Source organism: Stegodyphus dumicola, chromosome 6 (genome assembly GCF_044657685.1).
Source record: "Stegodyphus dumicola isolate Sdum_Otavi_A_Nest chromosome 6, ASM4465768v1".
Classification (NCBI taxonomy): Eukaryota; Metazoa; Arthropoda; class Arachnida; order Araneae; family Eresidae; genus Stegodyphus; species Stegodyphus dumicola.
The window spans coordinates 128040625-128066019 of record NC_140773.1 but is presented as its reverse complement, the minus strand read 5'-3'; the positions used below and the strand labels follow the sequence as shown (position 1 = coordinate 128066019).

General features: G+C 30.8%; 1 protein-coding gene across 2 annotated transcripts in view; it reads left to right on the top strand.

Moving 5' to 3' along the window:
• Positions 1–25120, top strand: part of LOC118199694 (hemicentin-1-like) — a 517385-nt gene extending 492265 nt beyond the window's left edge. For both annotated transcript variants that reach the window (XM_085818892.1, XM_085818893.1), the window contains exons 6-7: positions 20520–20621; positions 22740–25120. The gene's annotated coding sequence lies outside the window, so the exon portion shown is untranslated. The remainder of the gene's footprint in view (positions 1–20519; positions 20622–22739) is intronic.
• The last annotated feature ends 275 nt before the right edge of the window (positions 25121–25395 follow it).

Genomic DNA, 25395 nt, shown 5'->3' with positions numbered 1-25395 from the left:
TATGGAACTGAGGTGGATTATATAATGTTTAAGTTGAATATATATAATTCAGTTTTCCAGGCTGAAAGTGAAGCGTCTAAACAAGCCTTATTATGGATTAAAAATACCTTGTTTATACCCACGTCTGTAAATATTTACACTGACTGCCTGTCACTTCTCCATGCGCTCTCCCGCCCAGACAATTTCAATCCATTAATTGTCGAAATTAAGAGTCATTTAGAAACTTTGAGTTCATATTTATATATTAAGCTACATTGGGTTAAAGCCCATATAGGCTTTATTGGTAATGAGAGGGCCGACAGCCTGGCCAAGCAGGCGGTCTCAAATGTCAGTGCAATGAATATTGAAGTAACAGGTTCGAAGAGAAATGCAATTCGAAGAATGAAAAAATATTACGTTCACAAATGGAAAATACAGTGGTTCTCTTCACCTAAAGGATTTATGGAACTAATTAAAATCACAAATAAAATTAAATGTATGAACAACATTGATGTTAATCAGGTTTTAACTGGACATGGTAGGTTTCCGTTCTATTTCAACCGATTTAAACTGCAGAAAAATAAATTACGTAATAGTTGTGAGGTTGATGGTGATGCTAGGCATTTCGTGGTTGATTGTAGTTTAACAGCCCCTATTAGACAGATTTTTAACATTATTGATTTTAATGTAAGTGTCATTAATTTTAAAGTTTTTAAATCATATTCTATTGCTCTAATGAAGTTTATGAATGAAAATAGGGCGCTGGTAGGAATCTTCTGTTAAAATTGAACTTTGTGTTTGTATGGGTTTTAGATATCTGTGGTGTTCTGTGTTGTGAATTTGTGTTTATGGATTTTTTTTTGTTTGTTTGTTAGTCTGTAATATTGTGTTAGATGTGCTTATTTAGTTTTGATTTAGTACTTTTGTTTGTTGTTTGGGGTGGCTGGGTTACTGGCTGCCCTCGTTTGTGGAGATACGGGGCCCCTTCTTTTGAGCTATGGGGACACTTGTGTCCAGGTGGGCTGAAGGGAGCCTCCAATTCTTACAATTCTTACACACCGAGTATGCTACTTTTACAGCACAAAAGCATGCTGAAAGGAAGAATAAAATACCTTATATACTCCGTGGTCCGGTGATTGCTAGGTGTTCAGACTGATTTTATATACTCTAACTTTCAAAGGCCGACTGGGAATCTGGGGACCGCCGAATTCCGGTGGTGACGAGTTATTCTCTACCACCTTTTAGTTCGGGCGTCATGTGTAGAGTCATTATGTTTTTTTGAAGCAGAAGACGTGAACAATGTGGAATGCCGTCACCGGGACTCGGACCTGGACTTTTTGAATACGCGCCGAGTGTACTGCAGTTACACCACGAAGGCATGCTGAAAGGAGGAAGAAAATAAGATTTCCCTAAGATGCTGTAGAATAAGTGAAAAGCAAAATAAACTTGGTAGTTATTAAAACGTCTTAGTCCATCTTATGGACGTTGCGAATATGTTTTTAACACATTTCTGAAACCAGTTGACTTCACCTAAAACATGATATATATTCGACGCGATCAAAAAATATTTATAATTGAAGTCAGGATATTCAACGAAAATTCAAAATGTAATATTGAAACATTGTACAAAAATATATTCTTTGTCTTGAACCACAATCTGTAAATCTTCTCAACTAAAACAACGAAATTTTAGGAATGATTTGTGGGAATCTAATCACTCTAATTTGAAACATAAAAAATGTACTAGATTTAAACAATGAAACGAGCATGATTTAGCTTGGCTACAAAATCAAGAAGTAATTCATTACTTCCTCATTTTTTCTTAATTCAAACTCATAATGCACCCAAATACTTGGCATTTCCTCCTTCTACTGGTTTTTCTTCAGTTTAATACATATTCTGTATTTAATGACAGAACACCTATATAATGTCTTTGCATTTGTTTCCAAGCACGCTGCTGATGATAGCTACTCGAATGCTGAAAGTCTCTGTTTATGATTTAATGTATCTGCCAAGAATTTTTTGTGTCTTCCAACAATGACTATTTCCCAAGTCTGTTGCTTTCATTATATCACAGGATTTTATCTACACATGGAAAAGCTCAGTAGTTATTAAATGAGATGCAACAAAGTTTAATTGGTTGTAATTTTTTCTTATCTTTATCTGTTATTGGTATTTATCCAGATCTTACGTCTGGAAAGTAAGAGACGATGTTCCGACTACTTAAAATTATCCTTTTAAAATCACATATTGAAACGAAAAGGTGAGACAGAGCGTGATTTCGCTAGCGAAGCGCACGTTTGCTGTTTTGTTCCCTAGCTTTTAATCTTAGTAGCGGCTATGCATTCTGGCCGTCTGCTAGTTAGTATATCGCCAGTGTTTCTAATTCATCCTGTGAGATTAAATTACATTGAGTAGTCTAGCAGTACATCTTTACCGTTTGAATGTGTTGTCAAATTACCTTTAAGTTCTCACCGCAAATATTCGGTGCTTTTATACGCACGTAAGTCCGTGTCTTTCTGTTAAAAAGTTGTGATTAAAAAACGGCTTTGACTACCTTTCCGTGCTACATTCATCTTCACGCGTGTGTGAGAAGTCGCCAGGTTTGACATTGAGATCTAGTCACACTGCACGATAGCAAAGAAGGTTTGATATTATGAGGCACCGTACTCAAAACATCCCTATGTCAACATCCTGAGTAATAACTGGTACTCTGAGGAATAGTAATAAATTTCAGATCACGGGTGTTCGACAGTCGCAATTGCATTTCGAATTTAGCAGCGAGTGGAAGTAGCAACCTTTCATCTGCATTTTTACTTTGAGAAAACTGAAAAATCTACAGGATCTAAATCTGACGAGGACACGTGTGCACACAGGTATGTTGTAATTGGCGAGGAACTCGTAAATGAGGATTGCGATGCTTATCGCCATTTTGCATTTGCATACAAAAGGGACGTTCTCATGTTTTTGAACTGCCTATGCAGATTGAAACATCGCATTACTGTAGTACCTTTAATAACTCTGATGCTTATTTGACAAATTCCGAAACGTTCACGTTGGGTTATTGTTTCACTTTATCCGTGATGCAATATCAAGCTTCCACAGTGAAAAAAAAAAAAAAAAAAAAAAAAAAAAAAGGATAAAGGAATCATCACAGGATTGTGATCACAGGAAAGTGATCACAAGAACACCCAAATTATAACAACTGATATTAGCTAGCCTGGGAACCTTTCGATCCAACGTGCAATTGGCTATACATGTTCAGAATTATCTACATGATCGGTGTTAATTTCAAGAATTTTCGAGAAAACTCAGTGCATTGATTTTTTAAAACATTCCGGAAGATTTCATCAGACGGCAAATTGGAGCAGCGTTACCTCGAAGTGACTGACATTTGTGATCCTAAAATTACTCAAACTGATAAAATATAATTGCTTTTATTGGAATCAAAGTTAATCTCTCCAAAGATTCGAATTAAGACATTCAACATAATTAATTAGGTCTGATGAAAAATATCACAATGATAAAAATCAGACTGAAGATTAAAGTTTCCGAAAGTCAAACGTTTTTCTGGATTCGCCGAATTCAAAGATTTCAGTGTCCCATCCCTAAAGAAGATGTTAAGATAACAAAACTCTTTAATTTATTTTAAAAGCAAATCCATTTTTAAAATTTTAAGGTTAACAGCTTAAGCAAGTTGATTATTTTCCTTATAGAACACTTTTTGGCTCATATATGTACCTCATGTACACGCTTCACTTTCAAAATACTTAAAACACTTTCAGAAATGCACAATTGTTTTTTATTTTAAGTAATCTCAGGAGCAGAAATTTAGATGGCGTAGAAGTGTTGATCCATAATGACTGGGAAATTGGAGGCGAAGGCAGATTAAATCTTCAATTTTACTTTCAGCAACATGTGGCGGCTACACACAAGTCGGCACACCATATGTGCCTTTTCCAAAGGGCTTACATTCTTGATAACTTTGTAGCAAGAAAGCGTGGAAAGCAAGTGCGTAATGTTCAGGATGAAATTTCAAGTCAGACTAAGTTAGTTTTGGTTTTCAAAGCATTTTGATTGGACATTTAATATTGCTCTAAAATTACTATTGGCTGGTTGAGTTTTAGTTCCATTTACATCATCATAATTAAGTAAGAATCATGTGACATAAAATAGCCTCAAAATGACGCAGGGCAGAGAACGGTTACTATTTTTAGAATTGAGAAGGGAAATTTACGTTGCTAATTTAATCTTTTACATATTCCTTATTTTTTTTACATATTCCGATCTTCAAGAAGAAAAAGGCTTGCGGCAGAAAAGCCTTTTTAAAGAAAAACGTTAAAGCAGTAGCAAATGATAATCATAAAATTTTGATCCTGTAAAGTATAATTTATAAATATAATTTTTTAAATAAATTCTTAATTTTTAGAGTCCTATTGAATTTTTCACCATTTCAGCCCAAAGGTCTTTTTGTTTGAGAGTTCACATAATCATAATTCTTCAAGGAAGGTTCTGGTTATCATAGAATATAACAAAATAAACTTTTACATAATCATTACTTATAATTAAATGTAACACACATAAATATTTATGATACTAATTTCCATACCGATAAATTATATTTTAACACCATAAATATAATAGGAGTAACAGTTGCAGAAATTATGGTTTTACCGTTATTATCTTTCATTTACAATTCCTGATGTTATCAAACTGGAAGGCCTCGCAGTACTTCTAATTATACATATCCATCAATAGGGCTGTCCTCTTGAGCTAACCAGTGTGTTGTCTGCACTGGTGGCCCAGGGTGCCTAGGCAGCTACTTGAAAAGGCCTCCGTTCCTTGCATAAGGTAACTGGTCTTTGAGAACTGCACTAATACATTCCACAATAAAAAAGTATAATAATATAAAAAATTACACACACTCTTAAAATGAGAGCCTCCAACATTATCTTGCATGAAGAGAGTAAAAGGAATAACTGTACAGAGGTAATTACAGACCTCTGTATCGAACCCAGTACTCCCTCGACATACTCTATACTTAACATATAATCACTCATAAATTTTGACATGCATGTACCATAATTTCATATTACGTATCTGTAATAATTTTACTTATTTTTATATACACTTCATTTTTAGAATAATTATGAAATTCGTATTCAAAATTTTCAACAAAAATTCAAAATATAATTATTTATCTTAATAGCTTTCCCTAAAAATAATTAAAAATCTAAGAATTCTTTACTTTATTAAATTATTAGAATTCAAATTTCTAATACCCTTAAATTATATTTTTCCATATGATAGTGTTACATTTTTAATGTCCAATTTATTAAGAAAAAATATCAGTTCCCAATGTAGATTCAATTACACAAAAGCAGAAGTGAAAACAATTTTCTGTCAACCTACTTCAAGTGTAAATTTCATCCTATAACTGCAAAATATCCTAATTTATTCGCATGAGAGCCGGATCAACATATGCAGTTCGATAACCTTGAAAGCACTGGAATGATTTCAAACGTCAGCATTCGGAAAACATTTGTCATTCGTCAAATGAAAAATGAAAATAACGCATTTTTATTAAAATAGTGCTGCGACTTGTGATTTAATATCATGCAGTAAAGGTAGATAAATAATATACGACATAAAAACTGCGATGGATAAACTATAAAGTAATTAAACGGTATTTTTTCGTACTGTTCATGTGCATTAGCAAAGAGATTATTGTCTAAATTTCGACTTATGTGTTATTAAATCTAAATTTATAAAATTCTGAAAACATAGCAATGCTTGTATGTGTGCCCTATGAATATTGATATGTACAACAAATCTACTATTTGCTTTACTCGCTAAAAATATCTTGTAATAATTTTTTGGTTATTAAAATTGCACTTTTATTTTGATAAAGAAGCCTTTACATGTATTTTCACATTTTAAGACATATTCGCAGTTAAGTAAGAAAAGCGGCGACTGGTAATCTTGTAGTCGAAAAAGCAATGCAACGTGCCCAAATTGAAATCCCTACTCAGAAAAAATCAGCTTTATCAGTTTTTTGTTCTATATCTATCCTTTCTGAAGTTTTCGGTACTAAAATTTAAAATTATTATTCTTCAGCCTTGGTGTAAGTACTTTTCTCAATAACGTTATAAGGTATTTTCTGCCGCCTTCCAGCATGCCTTCGTTGTGTAACGATAGCACACTCGGCTCGCATTCGAGAGGTCCAAGTCAGAATCGCAGCAACAGCACTGTACATTTTTCATGTCTCCTATTTAAAATATAATGACTCTACAGTGGCGCCCGAACTAAAAGGTGGTGGACAATAATTGGCCACCACTAGAATTTGGCGATTGGGTTCGCCTAATCCCCAGTCGCCCTTTGAAAGGGGAAGTATAAAAGGCAGTTTCTCCCTCCTTCGAGCATGCCTTCGTGGTGTAACAGTAGCACACTCGTCGCTTATTCGAGAGATCCAGGTTCGAATCTCGGGGAGGCCATTGCACATTTTTCTCCTGCTTTAAAAAATTAAAAAAAAAAAAAAAAAAAAAACCTAATGACTCTACAACGTTATGTAAGAATAATGTAAGAAGGATTAGTTTCAAATGATACGGTTTGGAGAGATTTATAATAAGCAGCTACTATTCTGAAACAATAAAGAGATATAAACAAATTGAAAGGGACAGTTAATATATTAATTAAATTTAACAGTAAAATAAATTAACAAAACCTGATAATTTCCTGGTCTTTTCAAGGAGCAGCCAAAAGAATTAACAACCGAGCCATTTTTCTGATTTGTATCTAAAAGCGAAAGAGAACATTAAAATCTAAAAATTAAGAATTAGGTTACTTTTTTAATTTAAACATTATAAATTAAAAGTCGAAGAGGGGGGAAACTCTCTAATATGGCCAGCTACACAGAAAACAAAAATCACTTGGAATCGCGGGTCATCGTCTTAGACAGGGTTAACTTTTGCGTTATAAATGCATCTATGAGCAACAATTCATCTAACATTTCATTTACCAGTATTTTTTAGAGTTCATGGCTGTCCACCATATATTACGCAGTTTTCCTGTATTAATTTTCTCTGAAATATATCGTATTTTAAAATCTTCGTGCGTCATAAAACACTTGAATCACATGAAACTGTTTAGAATTGTCTGGATGCATTGAATCCATGCTCTTTGTTTTTAGTGTATTGAAGTTAACGTACGATTTTCAGATAAATATATTATCAAAAGATTATAAAGTAGAAGATATAAATGCTTTCTTTCACGGAATTGATGCAACCCTTATGCAGCATACATTTTTCTTTCACGCAGACCAAACAACACAGTCCAACATTGATCGGAGACCTCCAGCCCCGCTCTCTTTCGGCAAATTCCCTGTAATTTAAGATCTAAGCGGCATCTGAGAGGCAATATATCAAAATCTGAGTCAGAAACGAAGTTGCAAAGTGGCACTTCGATAGATGGGTCGTTGGAGGTTCTTCTTGGCCTCCAACGACTTTCGTTCGTGTTCTTTTCGCTCTGCAACCAAGCTTGTTTTTATGCTGTTAGGAAGGGATTGCTTACAGAGATTTTTCTACATTTTTTTACGTGCTTGTAATGAAAGTCGCTCCTGCAATACTGAATTTCTTGTGAGGCCCTTTGCCGTTTCTGCAGCGAAAGTAAAAGCAATTTGAAATACCCATTTGGGTCATATGTACTTCTGAGCAATGACGAATCCACTTGATTCACATACGATGTAAAATTATTTGGAATAGCTGAAATAGGATTTTTGTTATCCATTTAGTAAGTCTCTAAAGAACGTTAGTACAGTATTTACGTTGATACCTAATTATGTATCCTCTTTGTATACAAAACACTTTTTCATAATGCGGTGTTTTTCTTTTTTTCTTTTTTTTTTTTTTTTTCATTGACGATGTATTTGTAATGAAACATTATACTATCTTTTCGACTGTAGATTCGTTAAGCTGATGACGCATTCGGGCTTTTCAATGGCAATGAACAAAATTTAACCAAATCTTTTTCTGTTCTGAATTTTATTGATACTGCCATATTTTGAAATTGAAGCTGATGATTCCCTTCCTTTTCTTAATGTTCTAACCCTTCTTAATACTCTAATTCTTTCTTAATATTTTATCCTCAACATTGGATTTTTGCAATAATGTTTACCCTGAAACACTTTTGTATATCTCCTAAACTAAATCATGGAAGTCTGAATAACAAATGAAAAAAATGGACGATTTTCTTTTATGTACATCATAATCTCATAATTTGTTCTTCAGAACCTTTGCTTTATCATGAATTTTATTATTTGAAATCAGTTGCTACTGACAGTGGATTTCTCTCATGGTCATTAATAAAGGCTGTAAGAACTTTGCCATCAAAAGACACATTTTGCTATTAGAAATAACCACAATAATCTTGTCGCTATTACATTTCATCATTCTACTAGTATCAGAATTTCTGGGATTCTTCAGAAGTTCAAATTTCAGGTCATTATCTCACCCATCTTTAAATTTCTTAGATGAAGTGTCAAAATTTCGCTTCAAGGAACACGAATTTATATTCAAACAGATAAATAAAAAAAATTCGATAGCTAACCAGATTTGGGTTCATAATCACAATTTCGACAGATGGGTCGTTGGAGGTTCTTCATGGCCTCCAACGACTTCCGTTCGTGTTCTTTTCGCTCTGCAACCAAGCTTGTTTTTATGCGGTTAGAAAGGGATTTACAGAGGTTTTTCTACATTTTTTACGTGCTTGTAATGAAAGTCGCTCCTGCAATACTGAATTTCTTGTGAGGCCTTTTGTCATTTCTGCAGTGAAAGTTAAAGCAATTTTTATTGACAATTTTATTGACACAGTAAAATTATTCATTTCGTGAATTAGATTTCTTAGAATTATTTTATGTTGACAAAATTTTATCTTTCTTTGTTTATTACATTTTGTCCAGCTCAATTCTACTTAACTCTTTCAGAATTAGAATATCTTAGATTTTCAGATTTCATTATTATTTTTCGACAGATGGCGTTACATTCGTTTTAACGTTTTCACTTTCCTCCGCGTGCTTAAAAAATGACCCTCCTCTAATTTTACAATGCGTTTCTTCGCTTCTGTAAAAGTCTATCGAGCTCAGACTCGAAAAATTAATTCAAAATATACACCAACCTAAGCCTATTACTAGACTAATTTTAAATAGTTTGCCTGTTATAAGTTTAAATAGTTTGCCATATAAAATATTTCCTACAGTGTATCATAAATGCCTCAGGTTTACCCACTTCACTCGTCACATGTTATGTTGTGGCTTTTGAGGCACATGATTCTTCTATTACATATCTCAAAGCTGATTACCCATTTCTTCAAACAGAAAAATTATGAGCAACGCAATAGGTCTAGAAGATAAAAAATATTTGAAACATTAGGATTCAAATTTCAAAGATTTAAAATAACCAGGAACTATAACTGTTTTAAGTAAGCAATTATTCACATAAAACATCAGCTGTTATCTTTTCCGAATATTGAAACATTTTAGTGATATCTAAATGCATGCAAAATTTTAGGGATATTCAAATCTGTCAGGAATATTAAAATATATGACAATAAAACAGGGAATTCGCTATTCGTGAATAGGAGAGAGGAACTGTATCATTTAGTGGAAAACTGAAGGGCCTGAAGCTCAAACTTTGTAGCATACGTCATCCGGACCGTGAAAAAGCGCATTTTGAAGAATTTCGTTTTATAAACTAGATTTATATTTTTCATAATCTTGAATTGGTTTTTAAAAATTGTTTCATAAAAAAGTTTATTATCTCAGAACTTCACGTTTCGGTCCATCGAATAGAGCGAGAAAATAAATTCTTAAATAAAGATTTATTGTGAAATTCCAACACAAATTACAGATCTTTGGCGATTTTAGAGATGCCTCTTCTTTTCCCCCCTACTGTTACCCATCCGCTCTTTTAAAATCTCAACATAAAATAATCTAATTTATAAAATTTTGAAATTTTACAGATTTTAAAATAAGTTCCTTGTTCTCTTTTAAATACGATTGACTAGCGGTAGCGCTGAACACTGGTAGTTCGGTTAGGTGTATCGATTTTCGGCGAACGGGCTGGCTGCATTGGCATTTTCGGGTTTTCCCCATGTGTAATGTGGATAAGAGAGAGTTTCTCTTAGAAATTTCTCCACGAAGGCATCCCTTCCGTTAGACAGGTAGACCTCGATAGTGCTTTGCCGTAATTAAATAAAACAAACCAAACCGACCTTAATGTATCGCCGAACCTCTTCGCTCGAGTAGAATTTTGGTTGTAGTAACTGTGGACTATATAAATGCAACTCCATTTAAACATCAGAGAAACACCAGAGACTTTAGTGATGTCATATCAGCCGTTCTTCTTGCAACCCTCTTTTATATTGCAAAGAAACAGATCGTATTTTTAGTCTAAATATTTTGTAATAATTTTCGAGATATTGATTGGATTATCTATTGAATTCAGTCATTGAAAGGACAGTGTTTTTATTTAATTTCTTTTGTATTTTGTGTTCATTTTTTTACAGCAGTAGACAAAGCAAAAGTAAATTTTAAAATAATTATGAAAAAATAATATTTAATATAGTATGTAAGCCCGATTGCTGTTGCATTATATCTGTGTGTGATTCTGTGATTTGTATTTTAATTTTATTTAAAAAATTCATTTATTGCAAATTGGGAATTTAACATTAAAAAATTAAATTTTGCGACAGGCTACTCTTTCACAAATCATCTAGCATTACAATTATTTCCAATAAGTAAATTTGCTTAACTTGCTTTACTGTGTAGTAATTTTATTTTCATAACAAATATTAATATCATCATATTACAGCTATACCATTTTATTTAATTAAAACTCAATGGCAAATATTTTTTTAACTCTGAAGGGAAAGAATGCCGTCCTCAAAAGCGACTGTGTTTTAATAAAGATCTACGGAAATCTAAAGTCATATTTTTTGGCCTAGTTTAAAGAATGTCATGGTAATATATCGTTAACGAAGCTGAAACTAATTTTTACATACAGTGAAAGGCTTAGTGAATAAGCGATGCATCGTTGTTCTGTTCTGCTAAGCAAATCATGAAATGCTGAAATATTTTTAAATTTCAGACTTATAAAGAGGCATTTAATAATAATTGAATGATTATTTAATAATAGAAAATAAAATTTCCATAAATGTACGGGATATATTCTACTGCTGCTGAAATAAAGAAAAATATGTTTCTGTAGTTGCTGCGAATAAAATTCATTCTATGTATACAGTAATTCACTTGTTGTCACTATGTCATTCACTTGTTGCTGAAAACGTACGAAAACAAGAATTTTTTTAACTGCTTAAAAACATATGCGAAGTCCTTTTTTTTTTAAAGTAACGAGTGAATGTAAATTATTTTTAAATGCACTGAAGGCGACTAATTCTCCAATTTCGAGAAGAAAAGAAAATATTTGTGGTTCTATTTGATATACCTAAATGTGGAAACCATAAACTTGTTTTACAAAATAAACTTAGAGCATGAAAACTTTATAATAAATGTCTACTGAGCTTTTTATGCTGAAATAAAACTGTTAGTCTTTTTCCTCATAATTAAATGAAATGAAAACTACTAGTTTTATGTCTCATATCTACTTAAACATCTTCCAATCCAAAATTAAATATTTCATCTCGTTAAAACAGGATCTCGTTAACGACGAAAAATTTCATTTCGTTAAAACAGGTTCATCTCGATTTCATCTGTTAAAACAGCGTGCATTAGTTTTTTTTTAAAAAATACTTATTAAAAATTGTGTTTTCAAAAAGCAATTCTCTGGTATTTGATATAACTTAGTGTAATTAGAAAAGAATACAAAAATAGCAAAAGAAAAGGTAAATAAAATGTGATGTTTTTAAATATAATTTCGTGGGCGACACATTTAAGCTGAGAAGAAATTTAATAAAACGAAATTCTAAGTGGATAGATAATTAGTTAAATATTTAATTATGTAATTAGTAAGCTAACTAATTAGGTAGATTATCTATCTCAGAGACGTCTTCGTGAATAATTTTCTCAAGTAAATATTTCACATTCGTATGGGGAAAATTAAAAAAAAAAAAATAATAGTAATGAAGTTAAACGGCAGAAAACGATCCTGAAAGAAATTGTCAAATTTTTTAATATTATTCTTTCTTTTGGACATCAAGCATTTAAGAAAAGCAAAAACGCAAAAAGAGTAAATTTTGATATAAGTGATCGCATCAAAATATTTCGAACTGGTTTTGCTAAGTGTACTAAACTAATCCTATAACTCTTATTTGTGTTAGTATTCTTATGTCTTATTCATGTCGCTAGACCAATGCTATTCTTATGTCCCTAGACCGATAATATTTTTTGGCAGCCACGTCAGAGAGCAAGTAGTTAAAACGGCTGAATACTGCTAGTTTGACATAGGTTCGTCGAGAACCTAAGCGAACGGGCTAGTTTCCTTTTTTTTTTTTTTTTTTTTTTCAATTTGTAACTTGATTACGCACAAATTTCTCTCATAAAATCCTCCAAGATGACACCTCTTGCCTTAGATAAACAATGTAGATTTGCCGTATTCAAATAACTTTTTTTTGACGGCTGAATTACAATTGCAAGAACTTTACCATTGTTGAAGCAGTTTCTTAAAGACTCGTATTTCGTATTATTCATGTTGGAATAAATGCAGATTTCCGGAAAGCATCGCTGACAGTAACTTTCTTAAACGATTGGAAAGAAAAGTTAGGATTATAGACAGGAGACAGAAATCAAATGTAATCTGCAAAATAACATCTTTCTCAGGGGCCAAAAAAGAATAACAAGTTAGAAGCAACGCGAACTCAGTGTTGATTCTACTTTCTAACACAAAGGAATTCTTCGTGATTTTATTCGTTAAGTACAAATAATCAATTCATACTGAAGCATTTGTGTATAACTATGCGAAGCTACCGAGGGCTGCGGACTGCTGGAAACTAGGTGCTTTATTGAGACAATCTCGCATCCTATATGTTCATTTAAATTTCAAAATTTATTGTTCGGAAGAAAAACTTTTAAAATTTCTGTTCCTTTTGTATTGTTTAGATTTGCCTTCTCTGACTATTTTACGTCCCGATATGTTAATGATATTACTGCCCGCCAATGATGCTCATGAAAAAACTATGACGCAGTTCATGTTTGTGTAATTAATTAAAGCAAAGTATGCTAAGGCTGTTTTCTAAGAGAAAGGAGGCATCGTGGATAAATTTCTAAAGGAAAACTGGCTCATATTTACATGGGGTACACTCATGCAGTCATTTCGGTCGGTTTAGTTCAAATCCTGTTGGAACTAATTATGTTCGGTGATTTCAGCCACACAGTGACGGATGGCTATCAATAACTGATGAGATTCAGAAGGGCACAAAATGTATATAATGCAGAACATAAAGAAGAAAGCTTTCGTAAAAAATTGCAATAGAGCAAAACTATTATTATCATTGCTTAAAACCTCAAGGGAACTGTAATGAAGGTTGCTCTAGTCCCTAAGATATGGAGTCACTGACATTATTCAACTGACTGTATCAGTACTAGAATTAGCACGAAAGTAGTCAGCAATATGGCTTAGAAAGGCTTCACACCATTAAGTAAATGTAACTGAAGTATATCTGAGCCCTTACCACTAGCTCTAAAAAATTAAATACTTATTTCGGTATCACGTTAATGAATGTTGGCAAATTTATCTTTAACTCATCAAAATAACAGATGATACTTTAACGTCAGTTCTTTGCAAATTTCTTAATCTACTAACAGCGTTCAGTTTATAATTTTAGCAGTGGAAGTCTTGTTGCCTTATATGCAAACGAAGTTGTGGGTGACAGGTTATTAAAGCATTTCGTGGTTTTGAATATTGTATAAACATGAGCTTAATATGCTTATTTTGACGATGCTTCAATAAAATTATTTAAATATTCTTAATTTGCGGAAGCATGGCCTCATAAGTTTTATAATTAAAACGCTACCTAAATGTCTATCCTACTAGATGGCTCATTATTAGATATAAGTTTTCTTTCTTTATTTATTTAATGTTCCCTTACCTCTCAGTGCAAAATTAATTAAGTGAAAAGGAGCACAATGAAAAGCAAAGTCCTGAATATAAGTAATCGTTATTAACGCAAACTACTTGTTTTCGGGACTGTTAATTATATATTCAAAATGTCTGCTGTTGGTAGGAGGTGGTAAAGTAAAAATTAGTGTGTTGAATGATGAGGTAGTCAGAAACTAATGAAATTTTTATCGTTCGCATGGTTTAATTAACTTTAGAAGTAAGAGGAAATATGTGAAAAATCTTCATTTCGGAAATAAGCGCATTTTTATAACACGTGTTTCTGAAACCAAATTCCTATCTTTTCTTCAATGGTTCTTTTGAAATCTAGTTAATTAAAGGCTTCTCCAATTATTTAAAAAGAGAATCATACATAATGCATAATTTACATAAAACATATCAGTGTATGGAAATTATTACGTTTCATATAATAAATAATAACCATGACAGTAATTTTGTTGTTGGTAAAAAGAAAAGCAAAATCCACAAAGCGGTTGCGGAGTATGTAACGAAAATATGCAAAATCATTGCAGCCAGGATTTACTTTAACAATTTTATGAGTTTCGTAGTCGAGGATTTACGTTAATATTTCGGAAAAAATATGTACCACAAGTGAAGCGGCACAAACTCGCACGAGTTCAACATCTTTTCCTTTAATGAAAAATATCAACATTGTAATTGGACACAATATTTATATACTCACCTACTTATATATAACTTATGCACAATATTTTACTTCATTATGTAACGCTTTTAAAACAGGATCATCCAACAATGAAACTTTTGTCAGCAATAAGCAACAAAGAGCGTTTTCATGAAACTTCGGGAAACAAACATTTTTGATGCATTTTCAGAAACAGTTTATAAATTAATTAAAATAATCTAATAATTTTAAAAGAAATAAAAAAAATAATAAAAAATATTCAAAATCCCCTTTTTTAACCTTTGCGGAATAATCACATTTTTGCGAAATCTTGGAAACTCTTATAAAATTCTAAAAAATCAAAGCAGAAATTCGCACCGCGATAAACCATCGCCTTAAAAAATAACATATGCTTTTTGTTGAATGTTAGAAGAAAAAAAATAAAGCATGTCATATTTTACTTCGTCTGACATTAAATAATTAATTAATTCAAATTTAGCTGCTAATTTGCATTTAAAATGCTTAGAATTTTTGGGTGTAAATCATTTATTACTTTAGTGCTTAGTTTTAGAAAACAGGCTTGGAGCCTCGCAGCATTAGTAATACGTATGCCAGAAGCCCTTTTTTTAATATCTGCACCTGAGTCATAATTTTGACGTCTTGTATTTCTTTGTTTCGTATCTGAATTATTAAATACCAGAAGAAAATATATTTATATTCCGTAAACTCATTATCATTACGAAGGGGTTAAATGTTTTAATATAAGAATTTAATAATTACTAATTGCTTTTAAAATGTTAAACCAATATTTAAATTAGCAGGGAAATTGTAATTAGAAAAATCCCAAGATAAAAATGTTGTTGATTCAAATGCAACATTGAAGATAAAACTTAGAAACTACACTATTATTCTTAGAAGATTTATTATTTTAAATCTGATGCTAAAATTTAAGCTTTTAGAAATATGAAATTAATTATTATCTTACAATTGTTCGAATTAACTCCTAATTATCTTAAACTAAACTCTTAATTGCTTTAAAAGCATTTAAATGTTCACAAACTATCTTCGCGAATGATCCCCTAAAAGGTTTACTTCTTAAAATGACTAGAACTTCTGAGAATTTAAATAAAAATTTACACTGAATATTATTTTTGTAAGTGTAGTGGTGTATTTAATTATGGCAAAGCACATTAGGGCTATCTGCCTAAGGGGAAGGATGCATTCGTGGAGGACTTTCTAAAGAAAACTGACTCGTATACACGTTACGCATGGGGATATTTTCATTTTCAATTGACTTAATATAAAATTTTATTTCACGGGATTCGAACCTCGGACCGAACTACCAGTTTTCAGCGACTTTACCGCTCGACCGCTGGTGGGCATTATTTTTGTAAGACAGAAGATCAAGATAACCTGGAACCGTGGATGACAGGCTTAGAGAAGGTTTACATTATTCTCATTTTCTTCATAAGTTATATATGATCATAATTATATGTACATTATATATATATATATTACATAATATATATTATTTTCACCACCAAATATTAATATCACTATTAAATTATATATTTTTATTTTCATTTTCAATTGACTTAATATAAAATTTTATTTATGTATACATTGTAATTATTATTATTCTAAACGTTAAAATATATTTTACTTTTATAATCAGTGCTCCTAGATCTCTTTAAATACAGCTACATTATCGAAATTAAACCATTATTGGTATTAAAGCTACCGCACAGCGTAATATTTTGATGGAGTCGCATTAGCTCAAAAGGATACTCTTTTCCATTAATTAGAAGTCAACAGACAGAACCTGACTGATGATTCGAAATATATTTAGCCCCCTAAATCACAATGATACGTATTTGCCTTTCCTTAATTAAAGTGTATTATAAAATTTTATTTCATTTCTTTGGAATCTGTAAATTACACTTTCAAAAACTACAGTGGAGGGAAAAATATTTGAACAATAAAAATTCATGCAATTATTATTATTATCTTCCGTAATAAAAATATAAATTAACTTCCGTAATAAAAATTGCTTATTAACTTCCGTAATAAAAATATAAAGTGTTTGTTTTCACCCATAGCATACAAGTATCAAGATATGCAAATATCCAAGGGGAAAAGTATTTGAACTGAACAATTATAACTTAGAATTCAATGAAACCAATACAAAAAATGAAATTTAATAATTCACAAAAAGTTCGTTGTTGTCTATATAACAGCCTGCCATTTTCTTGTTATTGATTCTGCTAACTTTTCGGTTAGATCTGACGAATATATTCCTATGTTTTCAAAAGAATATTTTTGAAAGAAAATTTATTTTAAAACTTATGTTTTTTAGCTTCTTGATCCAAAGAATACCACAATTTCTCATTCGGATTGAGATCAGGTGATTGGAGTAGAGTGTTCAGTCTTTTGGTAACTTCATATAAGAGGAATTCTTTTGTAACCCTAGCTGCATGTTTTGGAACCCGAAGTCATATTCACTACTTAATTTTGATACGCTTCAAAATATATCATCTCTACGTATTTTCTCGCATTCAAAATGTCCTGAAATATTGTCAAATTACCAGTTCCATTTCAGCTCATACTACCTCATACCATAACACTCCCATCACCATGCTTTACAGATGGATATACATTTTTAGGATTTAGAGCCGCTTTATATCTCTCCAAACTATTTTGTTGGCATCGGATGCAAACAAGAAAAATTTACTTTCATAAGTAAAATAGTTTCTTTTTCCAAAATTCTAAAGGCTTATTTATAAATATTCTTTTGCAAAATGAAGCCTTTTATTACGATTAGTTTCACTTATATACGGTTTTTCAGTCCAAAGGGGCTTTGTCTCTGAGGAACTGTTGTTTTTGTTTTGCGATTTTGCGTCGAATAACTCTGAAAGTCCGTTTCACTTTCAAAATGTTCCCACCAAGTATTATCGCCCTGTATTATATTTGAAGAATTTAAGTAATGAAGAATCTGCATAAATGTATGTATGTTTCTCGTGATTTAATAAAACAACGGTACCTAGAGCCATAAAATTTTGAATGAAGTAATACTGCGAATATGGGCATCTGGAAGCCCAAATTTGGAATTTGTTTTATTATCGCTTTCATATTTTATTAAAATTTAACGAATTTTTGATGAACAAACTTAAGGACTTCAAAGCGAGCAATGGCAACTTTGTACGATTTTTTTTTTTTATCTCCAGCGCGTGAGACTGCGTATTCCTAAATTCAAAATATATGCTCAATTTAAAATTATTTTGCGATATTACTCTTGGATTGAATTTTATGGTTTTAGTGTGCAGAACATGATATTTAATAAATAACGGTAACACACAAAATATTAAAAAACGCGCTTTTGGACGTAATTTAAAATCTGAAACCTTCAGATTTTCTTTATTCACTCCTGACTGTATATCTGAATCTATATAGGCAATTGTTTACTGTTCGAAGAGTAACTAAAACACCTGAATAAGATGCAATAAAATTAGATACTTCTACATTAATAATAAAGGATTTGTTTTTTACTTACTATTAATCATTTTACTTTCTCTTGCTGCAAGAAATTTTGCTGACTTCTCTTTCTATCTTCGATACTCCCAGTTGATTTATATTTACTTATCACATAATAAACAGTTGATAAACTAAGTTTTAAAATTTTTGCTAATTCATGATTTTAAGTGGATAAATAGCATATATTTTTCTTTTAGTTTCAGTATTTGAAATACAGTTTCAACCTTTCTCATCGGTTCTTCAAATATCTTTTTGCCCTCACTAGACGTTGTGACCAGATTACGTGATAGTTATTTTTTATTTATTACATAAGCTAATTTGAACTAGTTATGTACAAATCTAATTTAATAAATTTTGCAATAAAATGATTGTGTAAATATGTATTGTTCAAATACTTTTTTCCTCCATTGCAGCTCAAAATTTTATTGATGGAAAATAACTAAATTTGCGTTAAATGAATCTTCTATATATTTCTGTATTATTTCAGAAATTTATATAACTATGTCGCATTGTAAATTTTATTATAAGCTTGGAGATAACATAGTTTCTTTTATTAGCTATTATATTATTAATTAATAAGCAATAAAACTAGTAAGCAATTTTAAAATAAATTCTAAATCAGCAGATTTAGATTATCTCTTTTATCTATCAACTATCTTTTATTATGCTGTACTGAATAGCTTCATATTTCTCTATACTCAAAAGCTGTTATGCTTTTCGGAGCAAATAAAATTGAATTTTTGATGTAACATATTGAAAATATGAAATTTTCAACCTCTCTGAAATATTCATAACTTTTCATTATATGAGAAATACTTTCTCTGAAAAAATAACCAAAAAATATAGAAACTCTTTATTCATAAACCCAGAATTATGAACGGAGAATTCATCTCGGGCCAAACGCTGCTTGGAACTAGTAAATAGCTAATGCAATACAGTAATATTAACTTCATATTAATAACAGGCAATGTAGAGTTTCTCCCGAGCAAATGAACAAGTACCGTGATGTGAACACTCAAACTACTTCTACGGAAATTTACTCTACTGTGCAGTCGGGGAATTTAGAGTAAAACAAGAAGCAAGGGAAAAAAATCTGAAAGAAAAAAATATGGAAGAAATCAGATTTTGGTTTTCCCACCAGAGGGTTAGTTCAGATTTTTAATGCTCTCGCTGAGCTCGTAATTTATCAGTCTAGAAAAAAAAAATTACAGTTTATCTTAATTTTTTTTCTCTATTTAACTCTGTTATTTAACATAACTTTTTTTACACTTACGCCACATAAACTTCAACAGCAAAATCACGAAAATTTAAAACAATAGGTAATTTTTAGAATTATCGGTACAGTGTTTAAGTGTTGGGATGCATTTTTTAACCCAAAAGTTCTGTTAATTTCGAATCTCACTTTTGCGTCGAATCAGCTTTTTTACTCATTTCACTTTTCAAATGACTAGCAGCTAACGCGAACAATTCTTAAAATAGTTACCACAAAAAGAATAGATCTAACTAGTGTTATTTCATGGTTCCAACTTGCAATCAGTAAAAGGTATAAAAACTGAGTTCGTTGTCTTTAAAATGCTTGGTTTGTTAATCGGTAATAAGCAGGTTAAAATGTTTAAAAAATTTCAATATCTTACGCTTCCCCAAATGGCAACAAAAGTGGCGCAAAAGTTAAAATATTTTAGATCGGATATTTTTAGTATTCCCCTTAAAATGATAAATGTTGTCATATTTTTTTCATATTCGCAATAATATTCCTTTAAAAATAATACATACACATAATATTTGATGCAATATCCTTTAAGTTGTATTACCTCATATATATATATATATAGATAGATATATATATTATATTTGCTATATTATTTCTTTAAAAATAGTACATAGCGATAATATTTGGTGGGAAAAGTTGAAAAGAGATACGAACAAAAAAGTGAGGTTTGAGACTTATAGCATCTCTAGTGCGAAAAAAAAAAATGTGGTAACATATTTTGGGAAATATATAATAAGCTTTTCGCCGCTTAAATTGCGTTTTCTAATTTTCAGACTGTAAACATATGGTAAAAATATTCATTTATTACTTAAGTAAATAGGGAATAAGTAAATAAGTTTAGTACTGTGTTTTCATACATGAATTTAACACGACGAATTCTAGAAGTGTAATATGTTTATTTTCGGAATTTTACCAATACTAGTATATTTACTTGTGTGACTTCCCATCTCAAATTATTATATGAATTAATAATATATGTGTTTTTTTATAGACTCCAGCCATCCTATTGTAAATTATGCGTTTTTTCATGTCTTCAGTGCACCTTCATTTTTGGATTTTTGTTATTTTCCTGTGTACAGAAATCTCAGGAATGGTAAATAATGCACTTTATTATAATTTTTACTCTTGAAACAAACATTCGTTAGTTTAGATTAGTTAATTAAGACAAAGCGCCAGAGGGTTATCAGGCTAAGGGAACGGATGTCTTCGTGGAGGATTTACTAAGCGAAACCGATTCGTATTTAATTTATGCATGAAAAAATTCTGATATAAAGGATTGTGCTAAAAAAAGTTGATTTATTTTAATTTATGTAATCCCATGATTTGGATAATTTTTGTAGATTATCTTAAACTAAAGATTTTAAGAAAAAGGAATTTAGTTACTTTAGAAGTGAAAGAGCTGTATTTCAAATTTTGTTCTCAAATAAATAAAATGGCCAATTAAATTCAATAAAAAGTATAATTTAAATGCCGCAAGCACTTATATAGTCGAAGATCATATGACTACCTCCACCATGTTTTACTGGAAGAAGTAAACTTCATTTGAAGTTCAGCACTGAGATTTTGCCACACCATTTGCTTTTAATTCAGCCCAAAATAGTAAATTTATTTTCCTCTTCAAATAGAGCTTAATTCCAAAAAACAGTCTAGGGCTTTTTAATATAGGTAATCAATGAGTTATAACCATGCTGTTCGATTGACTTTACTGAGAAATGGATTTTCCTGGCTGGTACGAAATTCTCATTCAGCTACCACAGCAGTTGCTTTCAAATGAATATTACAAAGCGGTCAAAAAAAAAAAAAAATTCCCGCTATATGAAACCCTACCGGTCTATCCGCTCAACCAATCGAAATGGAATTTCATATATTATTATTTGAAGGTATGCGCTCGATATTGTGCTGATTTAAAGTAACAGAGCTCTTATGATTACGTTTCCAGAGAAAATATGTTATTATTTTCCAATGTGAACACCCACTTTTTTTCCTGCGTAAATTGATCACCGCATTCAAAAACTAAAAATGTCGTTGGTACGATACACGTATGCTGAAAATTGCCGGAGAAAAACATTGCAAAGAACTGCAGTCTAAAGGCCTATTCACAACACAAGAAAACTTGTATTGAATTTACAAGTTTTCAATGTGCCCAACTTCACAGGCGATAACGCATCGAGTCCGGGAGACTGTAACAACAATGACGAAAGTAACATCGCGAGAGGAACCTGTAAATAACTTCACGTTTTATGGCATTTTTCAAATTCTGACAAATATCGTGGATATGATATGGACACTTTAGATTTCTGATAACCCCAGAGCAAGAAATCTATCGGAGTGAGGTCAGATAATCGCGATTGGACACGAAACTGCAGAGTTAGGCAGTTTTTTTTTTTTTTTTTTTTTTTTTTTTTTTTTTCTTTTGAACTTGCGACTATTTTGAAATACGTTGAAAACTTGTAATTTCCAATACCTTTTTTTTTTCCGTTTTTGTCTTGTCATCGGTCATTTACAATGCTGTTCTTTGCAAATGTTTTACGCCGGAATTTTCGTCAGTACGTGTGTCATTCCAAATCCTTTTAGGCTTTTCAATGGACAGGAAAAAAGTGTGTGTTGCCGTTCGAAAATTGCGAAATGCTTTCATTGTAATCGTAACTGTGAGAGCTCTGTTGTTTTTTAAATCATCACAATCTTCAGCAGATACCTTCAGTAACAATATCTGAAATTTCATTTCGATTGGTTCAGCGGACAGGCGGCAAGGAGTTCATATATCGTGAAAGTTTTTCATGACTAACCCTGTATATAAGTAAATAATAAACAAGTAGTAACATTAGTTAAAGTGCAAGCAGTTTAAGGATTCAAAAGCGTAGATTGTTAATTTCTCTAATTTTGCATTTTCGCAGAAGCAGTAAAACCAACGAATATAAAGTGATGAACGAAATGCACTATATCTTATCAAAAAATTTGTTTTAGAGGCTCAAAAATTTTATATTTGTGAATATTTTCTGGATTAATTATTAAGCAGCTAACTTTTACTCATCTGATTTGTTTTGAGTATATAACATCAACCATTATATTTTGCATATCAAATTAAAAATTTTTCAAATTTGAATTCCTTGTAAATTGTACCATTTTATTTAATAACATATCTGTTAGCAAGCTTAAATATTTATGACATTAAAAGTGATTTTATTTATATATATTTTCCTTATATTTTCAGATTTTTGTAAGTGAACTATATGTGTGTATTACAGCCATCGAAATGTTTGAATACCCCGTTTGACGAACAACTGGAAACGTTTTCGTATTCCCCAGGATATTTTATCACTGATATGTTTATCGTGTTGTTCATCAAGAAATCGTGTTTTATGGAGACCATTAATTTTCTTTGTTCCTTTGTACATTCTCTGTGTATCATACCCATTGTATTTTATTTATTTCGAACACTTGTACCTCATATTTCATTTAGCAGTTTAAGACGCTATGACGAGCCTTATCAGCCATTAATGCCTGTGAGAAATTATTTTTTTAATATTCATATCGCCCTTCACTTCGACGAGTTTAGCTTAAATAAAATTGCACTGGAAACTGACGTTACATTAAATATGCACATTCATACATGTATAAAACTGTACAAGTGATTTCGTGTTAGAGTAAACAACTAAAAAGACAAATATTGCAATAATTTTAAAATTATATTATTATAGTGTTCGACAAATACTGCAATAATTTAAAAAATATATTGTTGTTTCAATATTTAAGTTCTGAAATACTAAAATGTATTCCAGAATTTAAATGTTGAAATATAACTTGATGAAATTAGTTAGTATTTATTATTTATGCAAGAAAAATTTTTAACACTTAAACATTTCGCACAAATTCAGAATCTATGATTTAAAATACGAAACATGGGAATTACGATTTCCTGTTTTCATTGTATTATTAAACATCACATAATTATATATCTTAAACTTAACTTTTTAAATCAATAAACTGTATTGAAGGAGAAAAGAATATGCAGTAGTAAGACAGTTAAAGTTACTTGGTTTCCGAAAATATTAACGAAAACCTTTTAATGATAGAAACTTCATATTTTAATTTTCTTATCTACGGTTTAAAATTAAATCAAAAAATTTTATCATATTTAAAAAAATTTCAAGCTATTAAAAGAGTTTAGATTTTTATATCTAAGAGCAATGTATTAGTTTAAGTATTTATTCATTGAGTCAAACATAAAGTTCAGGAGAATAATGCTTCATAAGCTAAGATTTTGTGTGCATCTAAGTAACTGTAGTTAAGATTTTGTTTATAAATAATTTTAGGTAGAAATCTTTTGCAGAATAATTTATCTTATAAATCTCTTATTTATCTACGTGTAATCCTGGAGTAAAGTCCAATAATACAAAAAACATTACTTTTGAAAAAAATTTGGTTTCAACAAATGCTTAGAACTAAGTTTTGTTTTAAATATTTGCAAGTAATATATTGTTGTAGCTTTAATCACTGCAGATCCAGTGTATGTGCAGTAAAAATTTCAATTTCTTTTTAAGTTATTATATATGCCGTTAGCAGTTGTTTAATTAGCAAATAAAAATTTATAAATGTACCATTTTTCAATAGCATGTACGTTAGATAAAAATAATATATTTCTAATAAAATTTATTTACATTCATCACTGATATATTATTGTTTAAATATCGTATTTATATTTACCACGCACGTATAGTTTGTCCAAATTTTACATATTAAATAATACCTTACAAATTTTAAGCTGCAACTGAATTTGATATAAATTTGAATAAAGTTTATGATTTGTAATTTATTTAACAAATTTTAAGCAATAGCTGATCAGTTTACATAATTAAAAGTGCTTATCTGTGGAATAACGATGTTGCACTCGACGCTCGTTATAATGACCACACGTTAAAAAAGGTTATATCTTGTGACTGCTATAACAAAAATGAATTTAGATATACTTTCATCATTTTAGGATGCTTTGTATCTGTCGTTGTAATGGAACGGTCGTTATAACAATCATCGAATGCATATTGGAATTTGAAATTGTAAATATTTTCAAAAGCATATATTGAAACCGAATGTATTTTCTCTATGCAAATTATGTTTAAAGAATGTTAAAAGAGTTCATCTTAGCGTTAATATAATTATAGTATTATACTTGTCAAAGGCAGAACAGGTCAACGAAATATGACCCTGCCAGTACACTTTGAAGACGGGTATTTATGAATGGCCTGCAGTATGCGTGTGCTAACGTTTAAAAAGTTTGTGTTCTCATTGATATGACGGATTTATTTTTCTTTCAATAAATTATCCGCTTATCGTGGATTATATTGAGTTCCTGTTCACATTTTCTCAGTATTAGTAAATGCCATAAATGTGTATATCCATTATCTAAAGTGCAAACTGGTGTTGTGAAATGCTTTTTGTCTTTATTCAGTAACACGTATAGAGATTGATCTGAATGTATTAAATTCTGTACTGCATGTATAAGAAGTATTTTTATTCGAGTTTTGTCTGATTCTTCCTACATTTCATTTGAAATATATAAAGAAATTAGAAATAAATCAGAAAAGAAGAAATTTCTCAGAGTTTATACTTTAGAAATTTAATTATTTATTTTGGCCATTTTAAAGATTTTTATGAATATGATGTATTTAATTAAATATTTAAAGTATATTTGGAGAAAATATAGTTTTATTCCTCTTTAAGTAAATGCATAATAAGTGTATGTTATCAATGTAACGAGTTCAGACATCTTTGGCTATCAGAGTATGTCAAATAAAACTGAACTTTGAGTACAGTGCCGTCATTAACTTTATATTAGCTACTAATGTTTTATAATTAGTCAGCTTCCATCA